This window comes from Ambystoma mexicanum, chromosome 8 (assembly GCF_040938575.1).
Source record: "Ambystoma mexicanum isolate Mex_15411 chromosome 8, UKY_AmexF1_1, whole genome shotgun sequence".
In the NCBI taxonomy this organism is placed as follows: domain Eukaryota; kingdom Metazoa; phylum Chordata; class Amphibia; order Caudata; family Ambystomatidae; genus Ambystoma; species Ambystoma mexicanum.
Genome location: NC_090929.1, coordinates 1,307,475,535 through 1,307,482,607, shown reverse-complemented (window position 1 = coordinate 1,307,482,607; position 7,073 = coordinate 1,307,475,535). Strand labels below are relative to the sequence as shown.

Genomic DNA, 7,073 nt, shown 5'->3' with positions numbered 1-7,073 from the left:
CTTCTCCTGCTGGATCTGTCCGCCTTCGACCTTGTCAACCATGATATTCTAGGCATGCACCTAAAAAATGAAGCTCATTTTTCACCAGAAGCAATCTCGTGGGTAGCCTCATTTCTAAATGGCAAACTCATGAAAGTCTTCTCAGACACTGCCTCAGCCACCCCCACCATCATCCACTGCGGCGTCCCTCAGGGCTCCTGCCCCGCCCCGACTCTCTGCAACATATTTACCCTTCCACTTTTCAATGACCTCAACTGTCGCAATATAGCGTACACTAATTACGCGGACGACACACAGGTACTACTCCCACTAACTGGGAGCTATGAGGAAGATGTGACAGCCCTAACCAAAATCTACACAGCCATCCAAACATGGATGGCTGCTAATGGCCTCTGCCTAAATGGGTATAAAAATGAGATCCTCATAGTAGGGACTAGCAAAACTCTCAACAAACTCCCCCCTCAATACAAATCCTTTAACATCGATAACTGCATCATCACAGTCTCCAAGACTGTCAAAACCCTAGGTGTTCACCTAGATGCCTCACTATCCATGTCCCGCCAAGTCAACGCCATAGCCTCCGCCTTAGCGCTCACCACCAAGGTAATCAACGCAGTCAAGCCTTTCCTCTCCACTAAAAACTGCTTATCCATTGCCAGGGCCACAATAGGTACCAAACTGGACTACTGTAACACCCTTTTTCTAGGCACCTCTATCAACAACTTAAAAAAACTTCAAATCATGCAAAAAAACGCGCTCCGGGCTGCGCTGACCATTCCCAAAAGGGAACACATCTCGGAAGCAAGAAAAAACGCCCATTGGCTATCGGTAAAGGAACGCATACTCTTCAAAGCCATGGCCATCACACACAGATGCATTACTTCAGACGCCCCTCTCTATCTCTCAGAAAGAATTTCCCTCAGCACCTCAAACAGACCTACCAGAGCACACCGCGCCAACCAGATGTATGTTCCCACGTTCAAAAGAACCAGAGCAGGGGGGGTCCAGCTTCCAACACCTCGCACCCAAAAATTGGAATGCCCTGCCTACCTCACTAAGGAATGAAAAATCATACACCACCTTTCTAAAAAATCTAAAAACCTTCCTATTCCATTAAAGTCACGGAACTAATCTCCACAGTTATGCTTGCACTGTAACCCTAGCAAGCTCTACCACTGCTATCTACTGCTACATCCTATGCTATGTTTACACTCAAGTCTTCTGTAACAGCGCCACGATGCCTCAGGGCAGCTGTGCGCGCTTTAAAAATGCAAATAAATAAAAATAAATAAATAAAATAAATATTTCAGTGAGCCGAATTTCGATATCTGAATCTAATGATGCAGACTTCAGCTCTCATTCACACCAATTATGGGTGTTAAAATGAAAGCAAACACACAGAGCAACTGCTCAAGTAATCATACAATTGTAACTACAAAAGAATGTAAGTTAGGCCAGTGCCTGCTTATCATGTTAAAAGCCATTTGTCAATATTCTAGACACATGCTCTAATCTAGTGTTCAATAACATTAATACCCGAATAACCATAAACTGGTCAGCTCCATCATATGGTGCAGCAAACAACTAATAGATCATCAAAATCAACATGAATCATCAATAGATAATACATTGACTGACCTCAAATATATGTATATAGCTGATAATAAAGATCATGAAGGGAACAATTCCTAATGTAACTGAGTCACAGGGTAAACAATATAAACTGTGCAAATATTAAATATAAAAGTGCAAAAACTGCTACAAAGTGCAAGCTAGCAATTATGAGTGCAACAGGCTAGCAATAATGATGGACTAAATCCCATTAATCACCTAAAGTGCAAAAATGCAAGTGCAAAATACCCTATATTGTGCAAATAGAGCTGGTAATGTGCAAAATCGCATCAATGTGGCTCTTATGCATGTGTCTTCAATTCTAAATGCCATTATGACATATCGTACCATAATAAATATCTGCTGCAGTATCTCATACAAAAGCGTGACCAATCCAGTTAATATCAAAATAACAATTACAACAAACATAATGTAAGTATATACATACAATTACACATGACGAGTTCTTAATAATATCAAAAAGTAATCCGAATGTCCTCATATCAGTCCCAAAAGGAGATCATTATATGTTCCTGAGGGTTACTGTAAAAAAAAAACATACCTCTTCATCGCCATTTAAAGCTATATGCAACAATTCATGGCAAGAATCGGACACCAGTAGCAGACAATTTCCGTTCCAATATGGCCTCGCCGTTTGCACAAAGTCTCTCGGGACTGTCGTTGCTTTCTATTTCTATCCCCTGAGTCCCTTTGTCGGCCACAGCTGATTTGTTTCCCGAGAGGTTTGATGCCTAAGGGCTCCCGTACACGCTAGTTTATGTTACCATGGTAACATGTCGCATTAGTCCTAGCCGGTATCTGGAGACTGCAGAGTTTGAGGAGATAGTTCTCGGACCGGTGAAGTGCCCTCGGACTGTGCGGGTAGCTCCAAGTTGATGTGTAGCAAGAGGTCAGGATCCTCACGCGTGCCATCGAAGTACTTTTGAACGTGGGCAGGTAAGCACTTGCAGCCCATTGGTCGGCGGTCTCTAGTTATCCGCAAGGGAGCAGAGGCACTTCATTTCAACAGTAAAGTATGCCCAAAGTTCCTACACAGGCGGAGTAGAGGGTCATTTATTGTTCTTCTCGGTTGCGATGGTAGCCCTTACCAATACTATGACATCGCAATGTAAACTCCCCTCCAATTAGTGTAGATTAGCGAGCCCTGGGCTAACCACAATGATCTTAGTGCAGATGCGCCGTGACGTGAAATGCAACGTTTCCTGCATTTATGGAGCTTATCTCGGTCTGATATAATGAGGTCTGAAATGTGACATCCGTTGGGCTTGTTGGATAGTAGTGTGCACACCCGATTGTAGTTTAAGAATGAAACTTGCGTACCTTCGTTGCGTTAATCATAGGAGTTACCGTATCTGGTGTGAATAGAACATGTTTAGTGAACGTTATTTTGCAAGTGGAAAATGTTTATTCCTCGGTGACAATATACAATATCTCGAACCCCTAACCAGTTACTGGGGTCAGGATTAATGTCAGACGTACACGATGCTACTGCTGGAGTCATATGTCTGTAACACAATCCAACGTTTTAGAAAGGGATTTTGGAAAGTAATCTGATGCCTTCGTGCTTTGTTTTACAATTAATGAAACGGATGCTCACTGAAAAACACTTTTTGATGCTCCCCACCGTTATTTACACTCGAGCACATGACATAGATTAGGGATCGAAGATGTATCACAATTTCCAAAGTATATGTTTTTAGAATACTGATATTTTACCCAACAGAGCAATCCAAGTACTAACACCGAATTAGCCAATCAATTGAAAGGGTGGGGTTATTATACATCGAGCAGGTCGATATTTTTGAGAAAAGATAAAAGCCACATTTATTTGTGTTTGTGCATTCTCTATTATGCTGCCCTGGTTAAACGCTAGTCTTGGGTAAACCTGTATTTCAGGTCCTGTTGTCCAGAAGGCCAGTTCAGGTCTTAATTATTCTGAGGGCCTCGGTCATTCTTATGTTACAAATTCGCTCTATAATTGGTGCTATATGTCTCCTTCCCTTTTCTCACAGAAGTATTTTGGAAGAGTACAATAGGAGTGTGCCGAGCTGTCCATCTTGGAATGAGAAACCGAGAGGCATAAATAAAGAAGGGGAGAGTTAGGGGGCTAGGGGCAGATACGTCATTCCACCAAAATGCCAGGGGCAGAGGAAGTGACATCACATGACCCTTGACCCCTGATGACATCATAGGCAGTGATGTCATTTGACCCAACCCCGAAATGACATCACGGGAAGCGAAGGAACACAACCTTTCACCCCTTGACAAAATAGGAAGGGCATCACATAGCATTGTTCCTAAGTACACAGGGAAAAATATGGTTAAGATATTACTATAATGTGATATACATTTCATACAAGAATGGATCACCATGTGTGTCATTAATATAAGCCCATATTACCAAATTACTATGAATGCAAGCAGACGTCCAAGGAATGATAATGATGTGTTATTATAAAGCACCTACGCTTAAGCACTTTATATAGAACAAATATACATACAATATCACCCAAACTGTGTTGGTACTCATTTATCGACCTCGGAAGGGTGAAAGGCTGTGCCTGAAATAAACCTTTAATGAGTCTAGCAATTGTATAGAATTCCAGAAAGACAATTATTTGTTATTCCTATTCTTTCTTATTTAGAGTCACTGCTCAAAGTGTTGTTAGTGCAACCCCCTGTTTTTTTAAGAGGCCTGGACAAGAATGCCAAACACTCCAGAAACAAACAGCCACATGGCACTGGTCGCAGCCAGCCCAGGAGCTTACATTTTTAGGGGTAGCAAAGGAGACCACAGGGGTAGCAAGGGAGATGGCCCCCAAATGACGTCCCTTGCTAGGGGAGGAGAGAGCAGATGAGAGAGGGCATGGGCTGCATGCAACAGACTGCACTGCCACAGGGAGAGACAGAGAAACTGACTGCAAGATCACACCATCAGAGGAAGAGTTAGAAGGAGTGGGATAGTCAGATCAATTTACGCAAGGGAAGAGTGAGAACCATACTACACCAACAGAAACAGTAAGAGCATATCGGGCCACATTGACAGAGACAGACAGAGAGAGATGGAGGACATGGCGCACATCTGACAATGTAACTCTTACAGGGAGAGAATACTGATTTTACATACCAGTGTTATAGAAAGTCAATATTCTATTAAAGACACTGAGGTGAAGGATTATGCTCTCTTCTTCCTTTACTTCACTCGAGCAGCATTATCAAAACAACAGCAAAACATAAACTGTTACAAAAAACTACATTTCCCAATAAAAGTCTTTTTGAAGTAGTCCTTTTATGATAGGTTGTATAATTTTAACATGTGATTAATGTATCCAATCTCCTTTCCCTGAGTCTATAACCCTAACTTCCTTTCCTTGTCCTTCCTCTTTCTTTGGCTTGAAATTTTTAATCATGTGCCCCAACCGGTTGACACTGAAACATAAAGCATTCTATTTCCTGCCTTCCTCAGGATCCCGCTGTCTTGGTGTCCGTTCCTGTCAAATAAATAAACAAAGTTGGGGCTAGCTATGATAGAGTGGGCAATCGCTTTAACAAATTCCTCACAACATTATTCAATAAACATTTAATCAAGAAAAACAATTATATCTCTTGTAGCGATTTACTGGGTGGGATAATGCTTCGCCTCTGTGTCTTTAATAGAATCTTGACTTTCTATAACGCTCTCGCAGGTGACTGACCACTGCTAGCATCAGTTTCCTAAAACACCAAGGTGCTGATGCCAGTCGGAACAGGAGACATGTGAACTCCCACTTCTGGCCTGTTAAGCGGCTTCGCTTCAACACTACAGCTAAGTCAATGCCTAGTCTGGGATGCTGAGGGAAACCCTTATTGATATATTTTTAGGTCCAGTTCATGTACTCTGGATGACAACCCTTATATAACACCCCTCTCTTAGAATCCCCCTGACCCCACTGAGCCAAGAAGTAGGTCTGTTTTGCAAATTAAAAGGTTTATTTGAAAAATTAAACTATATATATATATATATATATATATATATATATATATATATATATATATCACACTTTTATAAATAAATTGATAATGGATATTACACTTGTGAATATGAGCAGTAATCAGCAAGAGGTAACTCATGAATAGGAACAGAAGAATAAGGTGGGAAAGAATGCTTTATATGGTTCAAGGAAACGCAATGATGAATGAAATGCAGTACAGAAAATAACTTGATATGGCTTCAACAAAAGACAATGTAATCACTTTTTCTCTGGCAATTCACCCCCCCCCCCTATGCAATGTAAGAAATGGAAGGAGATGGAAAGAGGAGCACACAGTTCTCAGGAAAGCAATCGTATACAATACGAAATTCAGTTCCCCCCCCCCCCAGCAAGCTTAGAGGAAACAGGTAGAAGTTTGAAACACAGGCCCAAAATGCTTTTAAATGTGATGGCAATGGATGGAAAAATGTGCTAACTGATTTTAATTCCCTGTAGAGATTCAGGGTGAGTGAGAGATGCTTGTTGATATTAGTTCAGGCTCACTTTAGCAATGCTCTATGTGTTATTACCAGGTTGCAAACGGATTTTAACAAAGAAAAGAATGGAGCTGCTATTTTAACAAGTGGAGAAATTGAGCCAAAATCGCAAATCGCGGTAAATTTCGCATAAATCGCGATTGCGGAAAAAGTATAGGGAGTAGGAAGTCAGTTCTAGGTTCGTAGGAAAGCCTAGAATCACAGCTTTAAAATCAAGAGATACGGACGATTTAATAAAGGTAGATTTTCGGATTTAAAGTAAAACTCAAAATGACAGATGACAGTTTTCAGTTTAAAAGATGACAGAATGACACGATTCTAGGAGGCAGTTCTAATAGGCTAAAATAGTTTGGATTAGATTATTTTAAACTAAGAGATTGGTTTTGGCACAATGAGTACTCTCACTATATTTTTGAAATGAATGGGCCTCGTCACGGATCTGGTCAACAAGTCCTGCGGCGGTTCTCTCTGCTCGGCGGGTCAATCAGGCACCGGTTCTGCTCACAGCGATCCGGATCTCTGGTTCTGCTCACAGCGGTCTGGGTCAGGTATGCGGTTCCGACAAAAGTTCTTGGCACAGAATTCAAACAGCTCGCCCGGCTGTGGAATAGTTTGCAGATGATTTTAAGGATGCTGCGGCCTGCTGAGAAGAGTTCTCAGTTTGTGGGTTTAGGCCCTTGCTTTAAGTTCTGAAGTAAAGTTCTGGTCTTTGGAGATTGATGGATGTGAAGTCTGGAGTCTCCCGGCAGAGCGTCCCGCAGAAAATGGAATTGAATTTCTCCACCTGTCCCAGCAGTCTTTTTTTATGTGTTTTAAAAAGTGGGTGGAGAGGCTAGCATCACTAAGCCTGCCCCTCTCTTGATTTGATAGGTCAATAGATTCTTTGGTCCCTGATTTGGGAAGGGATAGTGTGTCAGAGTGATGTCATTTTCAT

The 7,073-nt window shown here is 41.7% G+C and overlaps 1 protein-coding gene across 2 annotated transcripts in view; it reads left to right on the top strand.

The window, feature by feature from the left end:
- Positions 1-2,331: 2,331 nt before the first annotated feature.
- LRRC27 (leucine rich repeat containing 27) overlaps positions 2,332-7,073 on the top strand; it is a 750,327-nt gene continuing 745,585 nt past the window's right edge. The window contains exon 1 of one of the 2 annotated variants that reach the window (XM_069611415.1): positions 2,332-2,568. The gene's annotated coding sequence lies outside the window, so the exon portion shown is untranslated. The remainder of the gene's footprint in view (positions 2,569-7,073) is intronic. The other variant, XM_069611417.1, reaches the window with a different exon arrangement.